Here is a 20,832-nt window from a genome sequence, read left to right as displayed (position 1 = left end):
ATATCAGTAATTTTCTAAAATCTTTACTCCACACAAAAAGTTACTGAAGTCCAAAATTCCTTTGTAATAGTTATAAAATGAGCAATCACTGGATATTTGTCATTTCGTACCCATCTTTTAACACATCTCTTAATATTTTGTGTGGAAATTAATCACTGTTTATTTTGAACATGTATGATGCTCTACGCAACCTTCCATATCAAACTGTTCCAACTTTATCAGAGGGTGACAGCCTTATTATGATAGTTAATGCCAATTTACTAAAAAAACTCTACTTGGAGCTTTACGTTATCTCAATCAATTTTTATCACAATTTGACAAAGTGGGTACTGTTATGCAAAATTTACAGATAAAGTTATTGAGACTCAGAGATGACTACAGAAATGATATAGTTAACAAGAGAGAAAACCAGAATTAAACCAAGTTCGGTCTGAATCATAGTCTATTTTCTTTCTACAATATCATGTCTTTTTTATTACTAAATCAAGAATGACAGTAAAATAACCATGCTGCTTTTCTATAAGGAGTATTTCTTTATAAGAAAATTAAAGCCATCAGAAAAAAAAATTATTCTCCTCTCTACAAAACAAATCCTTAGATGTTAAGCAGCCGTAATTATAAGGTAAATATAAGGTTTTGATCTGCCAATAATTGTCCTAAGTAAAATTTTTGACAGTTTGGATTTTTGGTTAAGCAAGCTGAAGGCCTACTGTTTAAGTTGAAAATGACAAGTAAGTGATAGATCTTTGGAAGAAACTAAGAATAAAAAGAAACGGCATAATTTCATCAAGGTTTAAATACTAAAAAGAAAATATGAGTAGAAGAGATTTTGAGTAAGTACTGCTCATTCAAGAAAAAAAGAAACACAAAGAATTGCCTCAGACTGGAGACATGGAGATAAGAGGGGAACAGCTAAATAAAGGTGCAAATTGAAATGAAATGATGGGTAATATTGAAATAAATTAGAAATGAAATTTTGCTTTTACAATGACAGAAATACCAAAGGAAAGTAACCTCAGTTAAGAACAGAAACAAAAGTAAACGGAGATTAGAACAAAGTAAATCTTGATAGAAAGGGTCTGGAAGTATCCTGCAGGTTCACGGAATTGCTTAGAGAGAAGAGGCTAAGTGACCCAGAAGTCAACAGGGAAAATAGAAGTGGTCCCTACATTCAAGATTAAAGGAGAGAACTGACAAGCCAGGTGTAATTCACAGTTCCTCATTTAAGACAAAGCTTTTTAAGGAAAGGTGCTGCTTGGTTTCCAGTGTCTTTCTTGGATATGCCTATTATGCAGGAAGAACATATTACTCCTTACAGGTAACTTTTAACACTCAAAAATTCCAGATAATAAACCACTCTTTCATCCTAACTAAGCATTTGGTCAACTCTGGACAAAGAACTCTGAGAGAATTAAAAGACACAGATTACTCACCCAAAGAAAGAGAAGAAAACCTTTGATGCGTAGCTGAAGCAGAAACTCACCAATTTACTTGAGCCTTTTCTTCTATTTTTACCTTCTTAAAGTAAGAAAACACTATAGTTCACTATCATTTTATTATGGACTTATTATATTTAGATTAAATTTTTTTATGTTTAAGTAGGGGCTTTCATTCTGGGAAATATTTATTTACAATCTGGGGAAATTTTACTTATTTACCCTATACATGTCCTTCATGACGTCTTGATCTTCACCTAAATCCTCTCTGAGATCTTGTGTTTCTCTAAAGGATTCCTAAATTTTAATGATTATCCTTATATGGAAACACCTGTACAATGAAGCTTGACTATTTCTCTAAAGGATTCCTAAATTTTAATGATTATCCTTATATGAAAACCCCTCTACAACGAAGCTTCACTTCACTGTATTTTACTAAATTTTTAAAAGTTGTCTCATAGTTAATTTTTATAGGTATATTAGTAGGTCTATACATTTATGGGGTATATGATATGTATTGATACAAGCATGAAATGTGTAATAATTATATTTGAGCAAGTGGGGTTTCTGTCACCTCAAGCATCTTTAATTTTTTGTGTTATGAACATTCCAATTGTACTCTTTTAGTTTTTCTAAAATGTGCAACAAGTTATTGCATATTTGACTATAGTCATTCTGCCATGCTATCAAATACTATATCTCATTTATTGTATGTAACTATATTTTTATATTTTTGTACCTATTAATCATCTGCATTTCCCTTCTACCGCTACCCTTCCCAGCCTCTAGTAACCAACATTCAGTGATCTATCTCCATGAAATTAATTGTTTTAATTTTTAGTTCCCACAAATGAACGAGAACATGTAAAGTTTATCTTTCTGTGCCTGGCTTATTTCACCTAACATAATGCCTTCCGGTTCCATCCATGTTGTTGCAAATGACAAGATCTCATTATTTTTTATGGCTAATTAGTACTCCATTGTGTATATATACCACAATTTTTTTAATCTATTCATCTGCTGATGGACTTCTAGGTTGATTTCAAATTTTGGCTATTGTGAATAGTGCTGCAACAAACATGGAAGTGCAGATATCTCTTTGATAAACTGATTTCCTTTCTTTGGGGTATATACTTAGCAGTGGGATTGCTGGATCATATGGTTGTCCTATTTTCAGTTTTTTAAGGAACATGCATATTGTTCTCCATAATGGCTGTGCTAATTTACATGCTCGCCAACAGTGTATGAGATATCCACTTTCTCCACATCCTTGCCAGCATGTGTTGTTTCCTATCTTTTGGGAAAAGCCATTCCCAAATGGCCATTCCCAAATGGGGTGAGAAGATATCTTGGAGTTTTGATTTGCATTTCTCTGATGATTAATGATGGTGAGCAGCTTTTCAAATATCTGTTTGTCATTTGTATGTCTCTTTTTGAGAAATGTTTATTCAGACCTTTTGCCCATTTTAAATGGGATTTTTAGATTTTTTTTTGTAGAGTTGTTTGAGCTTGTTATATTTTCTGATTATTAATCCCTTGTCAGATGGGTAGTTTGCAAATGTCTTCTTCCATTATATGAGTTATCTCTTCATGTTGTTGATTATTTCTTTTGCTGTGCAGAAGGTTTTTAACTTGATATGATCCTATTTGTCCATGTTTGCTTTGGTTGTCTGTGCTTGTGGGGTATTATTAGAAAAATATTTGCCAAGACCAAGGCCCTGGAGCATTTACCTAATGTTTTCTTTTAATAGTTTTGTAGTTAGAGGTCTTCGATTTAAGCCTTTAATCCATTTTGATTTGATTTTTTTATATGGCAAGAGATAAGGATTTAATTTCATTCTTCCACATATAAATATCATTTCTCCAGCACTATTGAAGAGACTGTTCTCTTCCCAATGTACGTTCTTGGCACATTTGTTGAAAGTGAACTCACTGTAGATGTATGAATTTATTTCTGGGGTTTTTATTCTCTTTCATTGGTCTTTGTGTCTATTTTTGTGCCACTACCATGCTGGGGCTCTAATGGTTTCATATAAATTTTAGGATTGTTTCTTCTACTCCTGTGAAGAATGTCATTCGTATTTTTATAGGAATTGCACTGAACCTCCAGATTGCTATGGGTAGTATGAACATATTAACAATTTTGATTCTTCCGATTCATGAACATAGAATATCTTTCCATTTTTTATGTCCTCTTCAATTTCTTGCATCAATGTTTTATAGCTCTCATTGTAGAGATATTTTACCTCTTTGGTTAAGTTAATTCCTAGGTATTTTATTTTATTTGTAGCTATTGTAAATGAGATTACTTTCTTATTTTTCAGATCGCTTGCTTTTGGAATATAGAAATGTTACTGAGTTTTTGTATGTTGATTTTGTATTCTGTGACTTTGCTGAATTTGTTTATCAGTTATAATAGTTTTCTTGTGGACTCTTTAGATTTTTCCAAATATAAGATTATACCATCTGCAAACAAGGATGATTTGACTTCTACTTTTACAATTTGAAAGTCTTTTATTTCTTTCTCTCATCATTACTCTAGAGGAGACTTCCTGTACCATATAGAATAACGGTGGTAATAGTGGCCATCCTTGCTGTGTTCCAGATCTTAAAAGAAGGGCTTTCAGTTTTCCCTGTCCAGTATGACACTAGCTGTGGATCTGTTGTATATGGTTTTTATTGTGTTGAGGTATGTTCTTTCTATATCCAGTTTTTTAAGGGTTATTCCCATGAAAAGATGTTGAATTTTATCAAATATTTTTTCAGCATCAATTGAAATGATCATATGGTTTTTGTCCTTCATTCTGTTGATACAATGTATCACATTGATTGATTTGTGTATGTTGAACCATCTTTGCATCCCTGGGATAATTCCTACTTGCTTGTGATAATGATCTTTTTAATGCATTGTTGAATTCAGCTTGCTAGTATTTTGTTGAGGATTTTTGCATCAATGTCCATCAGAGATATTGACCTGTAGTTTTCGTTTTTTTTGAGTCTCTTTGTCTAGTTTTGGTGTTAGGGTAATACTGGCCTTGTAGAATGAGTTTTCTATTTTTTGGAATAGTTTGAGTATACTTTATATTAGTTCTTCTTTAAATGTTTGGTGGAATTCAGCAGTGAAACCATTGAATCCTGATCTTTTCCTTGCTGAGAGACATTTTATTACAGCTATTGGTTGTAAGTCTATTTGGGTTTTGTATTTCTTGATGGTTCAATCTTGATAGGTTTGGTCAGAGAAGATATTTTATATTACCTTCATTTATTTGGATTTGTTAAGACTTGTTTTGTGACCGAACATATTATCTATCCTTGAGAATTATACATGAGCTGAACAGCAGATGTGTTTTCTGCAGCCATTGAATGCAATGTTATGTAAACACCTATTAGGCCCATTTGGTCAATAGTGCAGATTAGGTCCAATGTTTCTTTGTTAATTTTTCTGTCTGGATGATCTGCCCAGTGCTGAAAGTAGGCTGTTGACATCTCCAGCTATTATTGTGTTGGGGTCTATCTCTCTTTCTCTCTCAATTAATATTTGCTTTATGTATCTAGGTGCTCCAGTGTTGGATGCATATATATATTTATAATTGTTATATCTTCCTTCTGAATTGATCCATTTATCATTATATAACAACCTTGTCTCTTTTTACAGTTTTTATCTTGAAATCTATTTTTTCTAATATAAGTAGAGCTACACCTGCTCTTTTTTTGATGTTGATTTGCATGGCGTATCTTTTTTCATCCATTTATTTTTAGTTTCTGCGTGCCTTTATAGGTGAAGTGTGTTTCTTGTAGGCAACAGATCATTGGGTCTTGTTTGTTTGTTTGTTTGTTTAATCCACTTAGCCATTCTATGCCTTTTGATTGAAGAGGTTATTCCATTTACATTCAATGTTATTATTAATAAGATAGGACTTACTTCTGTCATTGTGTTGTTTTCCGTGTTGTTTTGTGGCTGTTTCTTCTTTCCTCCCTGTCTTCCTTTTTGTGAAAATAACTATCTCAGGTAGGATATTTTAAGGGCTTGTTTTACATTTTTTCTAGGTACCTATTTTAGTTTTTTTTTCTTAAATTGGAGGTTAGCATAAGGTTAGAAGATAACATCTTATAACCCATTATTTTAAACTGATGACAACTTAACTCTGGTTACAAAAACAAACTAACAAACAAGCAAAAAGAAAATGAATAATTCTCTACATTTTAACTTTATTGCCCCTGCTTTTAAACTTTTTGTTGTTTCTACTCACATTATAGTATCTAGGTCTTAAGAAGTTGTTGTAGTTGTTATTATTTTTGATAGGTTCATCTTTCAATCTTAATCAATGTTTGAGTAGTATATACATCACAATTACAGTGTTATACTATTCTGTATTTGTCTGTGTACTTACTCTTACCAGTGAGTTTTGTACCTTTAGATGATTTTTATTACTTATTAACATCCTTTTTTTTTTTAGAGTGAAGAAACCCTTTTAGTATTTCTTGTAGAATAGGTCTTCTGTTGACAAAAACCCTCAGCTTTTTTTTTTCATCTGAGAAAGTCCTTATTTCTCCTCATGTTTGAAGAATATTTTTTGTTGAATATTCTAAAAAGTTTTTTTTTCCATCACCACTTTAAATATATCATGCCACTCTCTCCTGGCCTGTAAAATTTCCACTGAGAAATCTGTTGCCAGACATATTGGAGCTCCTTTATATGTTTGTTTCCATTTTCATTTGGTGATTTTGGGATTCTTTCTTTGTTCCTGACCTTTACGAGCTTGATTTTTAGATGCCTTGAGGTGGTCTTTTTTGAGTTAAATCTTCTTGGTGTTCTATAACCTTCTTGCAATTGAATATTCATATCTTTCTCTAAGTTTAGGAAGCTCATTATTATCTCTTTTAATAAACTTTATACCCCATCTCTGTCTCTCTATCTCCTCTTAAAGCCAATAATGCTTAGATTTGCCATTTTGAAGCTTTTTTCTAAATCCTGTAGGTGTGCTTTATTCTCTTTTATTCTTTTAAAAAAATTTTGTCTCCTCTGACTGTGTATTTTCAAATAGCCTGTCTTCAAGTTCACTAATTCTTTCTTTTGCTTGATCAGTTCTGGTGCTGAGAGACTCCAAAGAAGTCTTCAGTTTGTCGGTTGGGTTTCTAAACTCAAGAATTTCTGTTCGATTCTTTTAAATTATTTTAATCTCTTTGTTAAAGTTATCTGATAGGCCTCTTCTCTGTATTACTTCTCTGTGTTATCTTGGATTTCACTGAGCTTCTTTAAGACAGCTATTTTGAATTCTCTGTCTGAAAGGTCACATATCTCTGTCACTCCAGGATTGGTCACTGGTGCTTTATTTAGTTCATTTCTGGTGAGGTCATATTTTTCTGGATAGTCTTGAAGCTTGTGGATGTTCACTGATGTCTGGGTATTGAAGAGTTAGATATTTATTCTTTTATTTGCCATCTGGGCTTATTTGTACTGATCCTGCTTGAGAAGTATTTCCAAGTATTCAAAGGGTATGGAGTGTTGTGATCTAAGACTGGCCACTGCAGTTATATGTGCATTAGGAGGTGGGTTGCATTTCCTGTAATACTGTGACTCCTACAGACTCATAGAGGTACTGCCTTGGTAGTTTGGGGTAAGATTCAATAGCATTCCCTGGATTTCCAAGCAAAGTCTCTTCTTTCCTTCTTTTATTTTCCCAAAAACAGAGTCTCTCTCTCCTTGCTGAGCTGCCTGAAGTTGGGAGAGGGTAATACAAGATTTCCTATGGACACCACCACTGGGACTGTGTTGGGTCACTCTTGAAGCCAGCACAGTACTAGGTGTCACCCAAGCCTGTGGCTACTATTTCCTGGCTACCACTGATGTTTATTCAAGGGCCAAAGGCTTTTATTTGGCAGGTGATTAGTCCTGCCAGGCCTTGGTCTCTCCTTTCAAGGTAGTGGGTTCTCTTCTGGCCCAGGGTGAGTCTAGAAATGTCCTCCAGGAGCCAAGGCCTGGAACCAGAGACATTAGGAGTCTGCTTCATTCTTTGTTTTACTGTGGCTCAGTTGGTTCCCAAATTGCAAGATATAGTTTTTTGTTGTTGTTGTTGTCATTGTTCTGTTTTGTCTTGTCTTGTTTCTATACTTTCATCTCCTTTCCTTTCCTCTCCTTCTCTCCTATCCTCTCCCTGTGGCCACCACAGCTAGGAATGTGCTGGGTCACACCTGAATCCAGCATGTATGGGGTCTTACCCCAGGCCTGTGGTGAGTGCTGCCTGGATACCACTGATGTTTATTTAAGGCCCAAATGCACTTCACTCAGCAGTTGGTTAATTTTGCCATGACTGGGTTATTCTTGAGGGCAGTGGGTCCTTTCTGGCTTAGGGGTAGTCTAGAAATATCCTCTGGAATGGGGGGTTCAGGACTCTGCTTGGTACTTTACTTTACTGTGGCTGAGCTGGTATCTGAGTTGCAAGACAAAACTCTCTTTACTCTCCCTTCTCCTCTCCTCAAGTGGAAGCAAGGAGTCTCTCCTGGAGCTGTGAGTTACACTACCTGTGTTTGGGGGAGTGATGATGTGAGCACTGTCTTGGCTACCTCAGCTCCGTCTCACTAGGTCATGTACACCCCAAGTCCACTGCCTCTGAGCCCAGCACAGCACCAGGACTTGCCCAGGAACTGCAGTCCTTGTGGCCATAATTGCCTTTCAAGTGTTTTAGAACCTCAGAATTCTTTAGCCTGTAGTGGTGGTGCTAGCCAGAAGTCGGGTTCTGAGAGCTGGGATGAACAATTCCTCTTTGGCTACGGCTGGTAGACCAGCTCTCGCTGGTAGCTCCTTCTGTGTGTGTCAGCCAAATTCTGCCTTGTGTTCCTTTCCACCGTGGCATGGCAGCACTAAGTTTCAATGAGAAATCACAATCACTTTGCTCTCTCTCAAGTATGCAGTTTCTCTGTCTACATCACACTGACCTGTTGAGGGATAGGGAAGGGGTGGTATAGGCAATTCCAGGCTGTCTTTCCTATCCTCTCCAGTGCCCCTCTCCTTTATCTTATGTTAAAACCAAGAATTGTGTTCACTCGCCTAATTTTTTTTTTATAAAGACATTTTCTTGTATAGATAGTTGTTCTATTTGGTATTCCTGCCTGGGGGTCAATGATGATCTCTGAAGGGTTCTATTCAGCAGTCTTATTCTACCTCCTTCAAATTTTAAAGCCTCAGTAAGTTTATCTCCATTAATTTCACACTTTAGGGATGGAAAGGGTTTTATACCTTCTACAAATGTGAAGATTGTATAAGCTGTTCTCTCATCCTTTCATTAATCACTCTACTACGTGTTGAATTATAACTGCCTCAAAAGTGATTAGTTAGGGATCACACTGAACATTTCACTGTGCATAAGTATAACCCTTTCAGAATCATAAACTTTTTTTTATTATTTTTGAAAAACAAATTGAGCACATGAAGCTTAGCCACCATCTCCTGCAAAAGGAGGAACCAGCCAAGTCACTGGTTCATTCATTGGTTTCTTCCCATTGCTTCTTATATCTTCAATAGTTCAAATTATTACAATGCATTCATATCAATATCATGGTGACACCACTTTTTAAATGGCATCAGTTATAAAATGTTAGCCAAGATATTCTGGAACTTTGAATACATTATTCTATGCGTATTTCCTCCCTCAAATGACTAATGGTTTGGTCCATCATGATTGCGCCCGAGAGAAACCACATTTTTTTTCTTCTAATGTACTCTTCAGTGATATTTTCTTTTATTTCATATTCTCACAGATTGGCTTATATGAAAGACAGGCTCTAGCTCTCACGATTTATTCTGGAACCACCTTGGCCAGGGGATACCTTTGGCAGTTCACCAGTCATTTATCTGTCTAATTGTAGTAGTGGAAATTTATTTCCCTCTAGATTTTTAAGTGATCTTGCCCACCTTTTACATATAAATCATAATTTAGCTATAAAATTTAAAATTCATAAATATTTTAACTTTTATCTATGAACTATCTGCTTCAAAAGAAAATGTCTTTAAAACTCCATTAATGTCTTAAACATTAATGACTAAAGATTGGTCTACTGCTTATTTTCATTTGGCAAGAACTGTGATTATTATCTTGTATTACTGCTTCCACCATAATCTAAGCCTGCAACTCTTACCTTGGAAGTTACGATATCAGTGGACCACCTATTTTCACCCTTGCTGTTAATAGTGCATTTTCTTCACAATGGCTAGAGTAATAATTTTATTCAAATTCCCATTATTTAACATGTGAATAAATTGAAAATATTTTAACTTTAACATTTATTTAGTATAATGTTAAAATTACTTACCTGGACAAAAATTAAGTCTTACATGATCTGATCACTGTCTTCTTTTCTAACCTCATGTTTACTTTTTCCTCATTTATGATACTAGAGTCACAATAGTCTCTTTCTGTTCTTTGAATAGATTAAATTCCAAATTTCCACTTAAAGAAACTAAAAACTTAGATTGTCAGGGCCCAAATTTGCAGAGATAAAAAGCAAAATTTTTGTCATTTGAGTACTAGGGACAATAGTGAGGTAAGTCACTCACATTTCTACTTCTTCAACCCCAAACCTTTGAAATACAACAATGGGAATACCACCACCAATCACAACCATATAACATCATCTGGAGGATATTAGCCTAGTCCTGTGATACATTACCATAAAATTATTGCCATAATTGATTCTTCATAAGGGCATTCCTCATTTATATCAAGACAGCTGATTTAAAAGATAGGAAACACAGTATGTCCAGGGCATTTCATAAACATGGGTCAGTTGAAGAATTTCATTTGCTGTCTTACAATATTATATGGAATTACATGCCTGTAAGTCCACAGATGGTGGTTTTGGCAAAAGGATTATTGGCAAGAGAGGGAAATTCATACATATCTTGTATAAATGCCTGTTGAAGTGCGAGCACAGTGCTATTCTTTCCAGAATGAATTTTGTCCAATGTAATCACACTTAAACTAGGTAGCAAGCTGATCCTTCCAAGAAAATTGTACTATATTCAGGTGACAGTGTTGTTCTCTGTGGTTGGCAGATTAGATATGAAGCAGTGGCTATCAGTAGATCATCTGTGGTGTGTAGAAGTCCGTATTATTTAGCCCAAGTTTAACCTCCAACCCTACTGACATGAACGCTTTGCTAATTAGACCACTGCACGGGTTCAGACTTGGAAAAGAAGCTGATTGACATCTATAGAACTGGTCAACTTGTCTACCAGATTATTAAGATCCTCCTCTGTTAAAGTCACTCGTGGTCGAGTCATTCTTGGACATTGGGAAAACCTGCTCAGGCAACTTACTTGTGCGAATCTAAAGCCACTTCTGAGTTTGCAGCTAGCACCCTTTTACTTTGATTCCTTCCTGTGGTATGCAGAATTCTGAGATGATCCCCAGGTTTTCTACAGCATTATGTACATATCTTCTATAACAACCTCCTCTTGAGTGTGAGTGGTACTTATGAATATGATGAAATATTCACATTATTATGTTATGTAACAGAAGAGATTATGCAATGTAATTGAGGTCCCTAATCAACTGACTTTGCTAAGCAAGAGAAAGATTATTTTGGGTAGGCCTGACAAAATCAGATGAACTCTTAAAATATGTCAGAAAGATTCAAAACAAGCAAGACTTGTTGTTATAGTCTGAATAAAAACACCCCCATAATTTTTATCCATATTCACTTCTATTAATCTTAAAAGATATTTTATAAAGCAAAATATTATGTGAACAATATCATTTAATTCCAGGGTTTTTCATTTCTTAAATAATGTATAAATACAGAAACACAGGATTGTGTAATAGTTACTTATTACCTCTTATAATATCCTTCCTTTTATTCTGGACAGAAGTTATAGAATAAGAATTATATAAATATCCCTCATTTGTATATGTGTACCTTTGAAACATTATAAAAACAAAAACTGATGCATGGTATTAGACCATGAGTATATTTTTAAGCTCTAGGGGCACAAAAAAGTTAAAATAATTAATATACAAAAGATAGAAATGTTAACTTTCAAATAATTAATAACTTAAGAAATTGTACAATCTCCTATTGTCTCTTTTCTAGTCTGACATTTATTATCCGTGTTACCAACTTCAGTGGGATGGACAAAAACAAGAGACCAGTTAACTAGGAATATCTAAATCAGAAATTATCAAAATTTGATGGATATCAGAATCCTCCTGGCTGTTTGTTAAAGAAGCACATTTCCTGAAATCTTTCACTACTCAGCATTCTGACTCAGTCACATTGAAAGGGAGGAGAAGGGCATTGGTAAATGCTTGCTTGATAGCAATCCAAGTGAATCTCAAGTAGCTATTTTTTGGATCACAGCTTGAGAAGCATGACTCCAACCACCATCACTACCACTCCTGTATTTTCAGTAAGATGTGTTGTCTCCTTTGCCAACCCTGTAGTTTGTAGGCTAAACCACTTGCTCACTGCCTTTACTATTATACTTCACCTTCTCTCCAAATTCCCTGCAGATTCTTCAAATTGAGACGTTTAATTTCTTTCAACATTCTGCCTTCTCCTCCTGATTAGGTTGTTTTGGGTTTTTAATTTTGTTTTGTTTTGTTTTGCTTAACAGAATTGCCTGTCTTCTTTTGACATCTTTCCCCCTCCATTTGGCTTTCTAGGAACATCTCTTTCAAGTCTCTCACTCTTCTCTGCTGTACTTGTAAACTTCAGTGATGTGCCTTCTATCCTTGCCAATGAGAAGACAATGTTTTGGCTAAGGCCTTCTGGATGAGATATTAGCTCATATGGTTAATCTTGCTCCAAAGAAAACCTCGCATTTTTTTTTTCTTTTTCTGACCCAACAGTATAATCTGGCTCCTGAGTAAAAACCTGTGTTTTGTTAATAATAAAAGAAATAGATAAAACCTATTAGCAATTCTTTTCTGTAACTATTTAAATGACATGTAGTTTTCCTTCATTAAACATTTCATGAGCTGAACTACATCAAAGTGGTTTAATTCTTTTTAACTTTTCTTTAAGTTCAGGGGTATAAGTACAGGTTTGTTATATAGGTAAATTGTGTCATGGGGGTTTAATGTACAGATTACTTCATCGCCAAAGTATTAAGCCTAGTATCTATTAGTTATTTTTCCTGATCCTCTCCTTCATCCCACCCTCCACACCCCGGCCCCAGTGTCTGTTGTTCCCCTCTGTATGTCCATGTGTTCTCATTATTTAGCTCTCATTTATAAGTGAGAACATGTGACAAAGAACATGATCTTGTCCTTTTTTATGGCTGCATAGTATTCCATGGTATATGTATCACATGTTTTTTATCCAGTCTATTATTGATGAGCATTTAGGTTGATTCCATATGTTTGCTATTGTGAATAGTGCTACAGTGAACATATGTGTGCATGTGTCTTTATGATAGAATAATTTATATTCCTTTGGGTATATACCCAGTAATGGGATTCCTGGGTCGAATGGTAGTTCTGTTCTTAGGTCTTTGAGGAGTTGCCACAGCTTTCCATGATGGTTGAACTCATTTACACTCCCAACAGGGTATAAGTGTTCCCTTTTCTCTGCAACTTCTCCAGCATCTGTTATTTTTTGGCTTTTTAATAACAGCCATTCTGCCTGGTATGAGAAGGTAGCTCCTTGTGGTTTTGATATGCATTTCTCTTATTATCAGTGATGTTTAGCTTTTTTTTATATGCTTCTTGGCCACATATATGTCTTCTTTTTAAAAGTGTCTGTTCATATCATTTGTCCATTTTTTAATGGGGCTGTTTCTTCCTGGTAAATTTGTTTATGCTCTTTATAGATACTTATTAGACCTCTGTCAGATGCATATTTTGTAAAAATTTTCTCCCATTCTGTAGGTTGCCTGTTTATTGACAGTTTCTTTTGCTGTGCAGAAACTTTTTAGTTTAATTAGATGCCATTTGTCAATTTTTGCTTTTGTTGGAATTGCTTTTGGCATCTTTGTCATATAACATTTGCCTGTTCCATGTCCAAAACGGTATTGCCCACATTGTCTTCCAGGATTTTTACAGTTTTGAGTTATATATTTCAGTCTCTAATCCATCTTGAGTTGATTTTCGTATATGTTGTAAGGAAGTGGTCCAGTTTCAATCTTCTGCATATGGCTAGCCAGTTATCCTGGCACCACTTATCAGAGGTGTTTTTGTTTGTTTGTTTGTTTGTTTTTACCAATTGCTTGTTTTTGTTGACTTTGTCAAAGGTCAGATAGTTGTAGGGGTATGGCCTTTTTTCTGGGTTCTTTATTCTGTTCTTTTGGTCTATGTGCCTGTTTTTGTACAACTATCATGCTATTTTGGATCCTGTAGCCCTACAGTATAGTTTGAAGTTAGGTAACATGATGCTTTTGGCTTTTTTTTTTTTTTTTGCTTAGGATTGCCTTGGCTATTCAGGTTATTTTTGGTTCCATATGAATTTTAAAATAGTTTTTTTCTAGTTCTGTGAAAAATGTCATTGGTAGTTTGATAGGAATAGCATTGAATCTATAAATTGTTTTGGGCAGTATGGCCATTTTAACAATATTAATTTTTCCTGTCAATGAGCAGAGAATGTCTTTCCATTTGTTTGTGCCATGTCTGATTTCTTTCAGCAGTGTTTTATAGTTCTCATTGTAGAGATCTTTCTCCTCTCTGATTAGCTGTATTCCCATATATTTTATTCTTTTTGTGGCAATTGTGGTTGTGACTGTGTTCTTGATTTGGCCCTCAGCTTGACTGCCGTTTATGTATAGGAATGTTAGTGATATTTGTACATTGATTTTGTTATCCTGTGACTTTGCTGAAGTTGTTTATTAGCTTAAGGAGCTTTTGGGCCAAGACTATGAGATTTTCTAGACATAGAATCAGGTCATTTGCAACCAGGATAGTTTGACTCCCTCTTTTACTGTTTTAATTCCCTTTAACTTTTTCTCTTGCCTGATTGCCCTGGCTAGAACTTCCAATACTATGTTAAATAAGAGTGGTGAGAGAGGACATTCTTGTCTTGTGCCAGTTTTCAAGGGGAATGCTTCCAGCTTTTTCCCATTTAGTATGATGTTGGGTGTGAGCTTGTCGTAGACGGCTGTTATTATTTTGAGGTATGGTCCTTCAGTACCTAATTTATTGAGAGGTTTTTTTTGTTTTTGTTTTTGTTTTTGATGGAGTCTCCCTCTGTTAAGAGGCTGGAGTGGAGTGGCATGATCTCGGCCCACTGCAACCTCCACCTCCCAGGTTCAAGCGATTCTCCTGCCTCAGCCTCATGAGTAGCTGGGACTACAGGAGTGCACCACCATGGCCAGCTAATTTTTGTATTTTTAGTAGAGACAGGGTTTCACCATGTTGGCCAGGATGGTCTCCATCTCTTGACCTCCTGATCCACCCACCTCGGCCTCCCAAAGTTCTGGGATTACAGGCATGAGCCACCATGCCATGAAGCACTATTGAATTTCATTGGAAGCCTTTTCTGCATCTATTGAAATAATCCTGTGGTTTTTATCTTTAATTCTATTTATGTGATGAACCACATTTATTGATTTACATATGTTGAGTCAACCTTGCATCCCAGGGATAAAGCCTGGATAAGCCTTTTTGATGTGCTGCTGGATTTGTTTTGCCCATATTTTGTTCAGAACTTTTGCATTGATGTTCATCAAAAAGATTGGACTGAAGTTTTCTTTTTTTGTTGTGTCTTAATTCAGTAAAAATGGGAATTTGGCAGTGAATCCATTTGGCTCTGGAATGTTTTCAGTTGGTAGGCTATTTATTATTGATTCAAATTTGGAGCTTATTATTGGTCAGTTCAGGGGATGAATTTCTTCTTTGCTTAGTCTTGAGATGGTGTAGGTATCCAGAACTTTATACATTTCTTCTACATTTTCTAGTGTATGTGAATAGAGTTTCTTTTTATAATATTCTCTGATGCTTACTTATATTTCTATGTGATCGGTGGTAATGTCCCTTTTGTCATTTCTAATTGTGTTTATTTAGTTCTTCTTTCTTTTCTTCTTTATTATTCTAGCAAGTGGTCTATTTTATTAATTTTTTCAAAAAGCCAACTCTTGCATCCCAGGGATGAAGCCCACTTGATCATGGTGGATAAGCTTTTTGATGTGCTGCTGGATTTGGTTTGCCAGTATTTTATTGAGGATATCTGTATCAACGTTCATCAGGGATATTGGTCTAAAATTCTCTTTTTTTGCTGTGTCACTGCCAGGCTTTGGTATCAGGATGATGCTGGCCTCATAAAATCAGTTAGGGAGGATTCCCTCTTTTTCTATTGATTGGAATAGTTTCTGAAGGAATGGTACCAGCTCCTCCTTGTACCTCTGGTAGAATTTGGCTGGCATCTGTCTGGTCCTGGACTTTTTTTGGTTGGTAAGCTATTAATTATTGCCTCAATTTCAGAGCCTGTTACTGGTCTAGTCAGAGATTCAACTTCTTCTTGGTTTAGTCTTGGGAGGGTGTATGTGTCCAGGAACTTATCCATTTCTTCTAGATTTTCTAGTTTATTTGCGTAGAGGTGTTTGTAGTATTCTCTAATGGTAGATTGTATTTCTGTGGGATCAGTGGTGATATCCCCTTTATCATTCAGGACATAGGCGTGGGCGAGGACTTCATGTCTAAAACACCAAAAGCAATGGCAACAAAAGCCAAAATTGACAAATGGGATCTAATTAAACTAAAGAGCTTCTGCACAGCAGAAGAAATTACCATCAGAGTGAACAAGCAACCTACAGAATGGGAGAAAATTTTTGCAATCTACTCATCTGACAAAGGGCTAATATCCAGAATCTACAATGAACACAAACAAATTTACAAGAAAAAAACAAACAACCCCATCAAAAAGTGGGCAAAGGACATGAACAGACACTTCTCAAAAGAAGACATTTATGCATCCAACAGACACATGAAAAAATGCTCATCGTCACTGGCCATCAGAGAAATGCAAATGAAAACCACAATGAGATACTATCTTACACCAGTTAGAATGGCGATCATTAAAAAGTCAGGAAAAAACAGGTGCCAGAGAGGATGTGGAGAAATAGGAACACTTTTACACTGCTGGTGGGACTGTAAACTAGTTCAACCATTGTGGAAGACAGTGTGGCGATTCCTCAAGTATTTAGAACTAGAAATACCATTTGACCCAGCTATCCCATTACTGGGTATATACCCAAAGGATTATAAATCATGCTACTATAAAGACACATGCACACATATGTTTATTGTGGCACTATTCACAACAGCAAAGACTTGGAACCAACCCAAATGTCCATGAATGATAGACTGGATTAAGAAAATGTGGCACATATACACCATGGAATACTATGCAGCCATAAAAAATGATGAGTTCATGTCCTTTGTAGGGACATGGATGAAGCCGGAAACCATCATTCTCAGCAAACTATCACAGGGACAAAAAACCAAACACCACATGTTCTCACTTATAGGTGGGAATTCAACAGTGAGAACACTTTGACACAGGAAGGTGAGCATCACACACTGGGGCCTGTTGTGGGGTGGGGGTAGTGGGAAGGCATAGCATTAGGAGATATACCTAATGTAAATGATGAGTTAATGAGTGCAGCACACCAACATGGCACATGTATACATATGTAACAAACCTGCACGTTGTGCACATGTACCCTAGAACTTAAGGTATTTAAAAAACAAACAAACAAACAAACAACAACAAAAAAACCTCTCAAATTCATTGATAATTTTAATGGTGTTTTGTGTCTCAATCTCCTTCAGTTCTGCTCCGATTTTGGTTATTTCTTATCTTCTGCTAGCCTTGGGGTTGTTTTGCTCTTGGTTCTCTAATTATTTTCGTTGTGATGTTAGGTTGTTAACTTGTGATCTTCCTAACTTTTTGATGTGAGCATTTAACACTACCTTAGCTGTGTCCCATAGATTCTGGTATGGTGTATCTTTGTTCTCATTAGTTTCAAAGAAGTTCTTGATTTCTGCCTTTACTTCATTATTTACCCAAAAGTAATTCAGAAGCAGCTTATTCAATTTATATGTAATTGCATGGTTTTTAGCAAATTTCTTAGTCTTTATTTCTAATTTGATTGTGCTGTGGTCCAAGAGAGTGGTTGTTATAATTTCAGTTATTTTGCGTTTGCTGAGAAGTGTTTTGTGTCCAATTATGTGATTGATTTTAGAGTATGTGCCATGTGGTCATGAAAAGAATGTACATTCTGTTGCTTTGGGGTAGAGAGTTCTGTAGAGGTGTATCATGTCCATTTGATCCAGTGCTGAGTTCAGATACTAAATATGTTTGTTAATTTTCTGCCTCAGTGATCTGTCTAATACTGTCAATGGGGTGTCAATGTCTCTCACTATTATTGTGTGGGAGTCTATGTCTCTTTGTCAAACTCTAAGATCTTTCTTTATGAATATGGGTGCTCCTGTGTTGGGTGCACACATGTATTTAGAATAGTTAGGTCCTGTTATTGAATTGAACCCTTTATCATCATGTAATTCTCTTCTTTGTCTTGTTCGATCTTTGTTGGTTTAAAGCCTACTTTGTCTGAAATTATTGCAACCCCTGCTTTTTCCATTTGCTTGGTTGATTTTTCTCCAACTCTTTATTGTGAGCCTGTGGGTTTCATTACATATGACATGGATCTCTTGAAGATAGCATACCAAGGGGTCTTGGTTCTTTATCCAGGTTGCCACTCAGTGTCTTTTAATTGGGATATTTAGCCCATTTACATTCAAGGTTAGTATTGATATGTGTGGATTTGATTCTGTCATTATGGTGTCAGCTGGTTATTATGCAGACTTGTTTGTGTGGTTGCTTTATAGTGTCACTGGTCTGTGTACTTTAGTGTGTTTTTGTAGCAGCCAGTAATGATTTTTTCTTTCCATATTTAGTGTTTCCTTCAGAAAGGAAAGGCAGGTCTGGTAGTAACAAATTCCCTCAGCATTTGTTTGTCTGAAATAAATCTTATTTCTTCTTTGATTATGAAGTTTAATTTGGCTGGATATGAAATTCTGGGTTGGAATTTTTTTCTTTAAGAATGTTGAATATTGGCCCCCAAACTTTTCGACTTTGTAGGATTTCTGCTAAGATGTGCACTGTTAGACTGATGTGCTTCCCTTTGTAGGTGACCTGACAGAAATTTCTGTCATTTCTGCTTTGCAGAAAGTTCAGAACCCTTGCTGGAGAGGTGGTGTGGTTGTTTGGAGAAAATAGATTTTTTTTTTCTTTTATCCTATTTGATGACCTTGAAGGCTTATTGTGATATAAGGTGGATCCAGCCAACTGGCTTCATTTTCGAGAGATTTTAGGAAGCTAATGCTCAGGTTTCAACTCCTGGACTACATGTTCAATATCTGGGGGAATTGTATCAGTCCCTGACTTTGTTCTCTGGCTCCCCAAGGTTAGGAATCCACTGTGCTGGTGGGGCAAGGTGCTCCTGGACCACTAGTCACTACACTCTGATTGGTGGTGTCAGTCAAAGCATTTTGTAGTGTGGTGGCAATGAGATCTGTTCTTGTTCACAGGGGCCAGCAGCAGTGGTAGTGCTGTGGGGTGCATACTTGTCTACTGCAACAGGGTGCTAGCAGGTGCCTCTTTGCAAGCATTTACCTCTATGGCAAAGGCAGCACAGCTTGGGGGAATGAGGGATCCCCTGTTGGCAACTGTGCCAGTGGTTATGCTGGTGGTGGTGTTAGCATGAGGGTGGGATGCTGGTGGGTGCAGGTCCGTGTGTGTTCTCTGCTCGTCACAGGCAGGGGTGGTCACTCAGGATGGTGGAGGGTTTGCCATTCTCTGTGCCTAATGTCACTATGTTGACAGTGTTTGTGCAGGAGTGGGATGCTGGTGAGGGCTGGGCTGGCTGGCTCTGTGCCTACCAAGGTTCTGACTGAAATGGCAGTCTAATGGGAGGAGGGTGGGTAGAGTACACTCTTGTCAGTTGCAGCAGTGGCAGGGCAGTGTGTGTGCACACAGGTGCACTGGCCAGGCAAGTAAGACAAAATTTGCCTGGGCACACACATACAAGCAGAGCAATGTGGGAGGTTGCCTTGGGCCTGGGGGAAGCTGCAGTGTAAGGAGGGAGTGGGTGGGCTGGTGCGTGGCCATGGGGGCTGCCCCGCTGGAAATGTTGACTGTTCAGGCATGGTGCACCAGTGCGGGAGCTATGATATGGGTCCCCAGGACACCCAAGGCTGCCATGCAAGCAGATGCTGCTGGGCTGGGGCTCCAGGAAAAGCCAGCAGACCAAGGGGTGCTCAGGTCTGACCAGCCCCATCTTACGGGCAAGACTTCCCTGCAGAGGTCAGATCCACCAGTTCTCCTAGGGCTAAAGTCTCTTATGAAAGCAAGTCGAGCCTACAGGGATGACCATCCCTGGCCGTACTCTGCTACAAATGCTCCCACACCAAACCCTCTGGACTCGCCTTCAGCTGGTGTGCTGCCAATACCACTTCTCTAAGCAGCTCTTCCTGCCAATTCAAATGGCCCTGGTGGTTGAAGGGTCTCCTCTTGCTGGGATTTCAGAGACCCGTTGCAAAAGTGGGTTGCTCTTTGCCAATTTACCTCACCTGTTCCCTGGGAGTTGCTGGGGGCCAGAAACGAGTTCTGGCACACTGTCGCCCCATCAATATGGCTTAAAACATTTTTAATATGAAAAACTATATTTCTAGAAATAACCAAAATTATCCATGATGCACTACTTTTTTAATGCCTTACTGCATTCAAGTTGCAAATATTTCTTTTCTCCAAAAGCATATGTGTAATTTAGAAACATATTTTATCTGAATGTTTAAAAGAACTTTCTATACATGTATCTAGGCCTGGTCTTTTTACTGTGGGAATACATTCATCTATTGATGGATTCTATATAACAAAGTTAAGAAAGCCAAAGAGATTTCTCTATTTATGCTGTTTTAGTACTTTATATTTTTCTAAAAAGTGACTATTTTTCTACAGTTTTAAATTACTGGCATAATGTTATACTTAATTTTTCTTATTTTTTACTCTTTTACACATTTAGTCTTATTCCATTTTTCACTCCTACTATTATTTAATCATGTCTCCTCTCTGTCTTTTTTTTTCAGTCTTGATAAATTTTGTCAGATCTTGGTTTTCATTTTCAAAAGTACACATCTTTGTTGATTTTTCTAAAGTATCTTCTGTCTTTTATATGTCATTAATATTAACTCATCTTTATTATTTCATAACCTAATATTTCATTATATTTATTATGTTTATATTTTGCTGACTTCATACATCACACAGCTAGCTCATTTTCTTCTTCTCTAGTGTAAAATTTTAGTGCTCTAAATTGCTTTGAAGTAGAAAATTTTAGTTGTGTACACAAATTTAGATTTAGCATTTTTTATCATTAAATATTAGCATTTAAAATTTCCATTATGAC

The sequence above is a fragment of the Symphalangus syndactylus genome, chromosome 21 (assembly GCF_028878055.3).
Source record: "Symphalangus syndactylus isolate Jambi chromosome 21, NHGRI_mSymSyn1-v2.1_pri, whole genome shotgun sequence".
In the NCBI taxonomy this organism is placed as follows: domain Eukaryota; kingdom Metazoa; phylum Chordata; class Mammalia; order Primates; family Hylobatidae; genus Symphalangus; species Symphalangus syndactylus.
Note: the sequence above shows the minus strand (reverse complement) of the source record.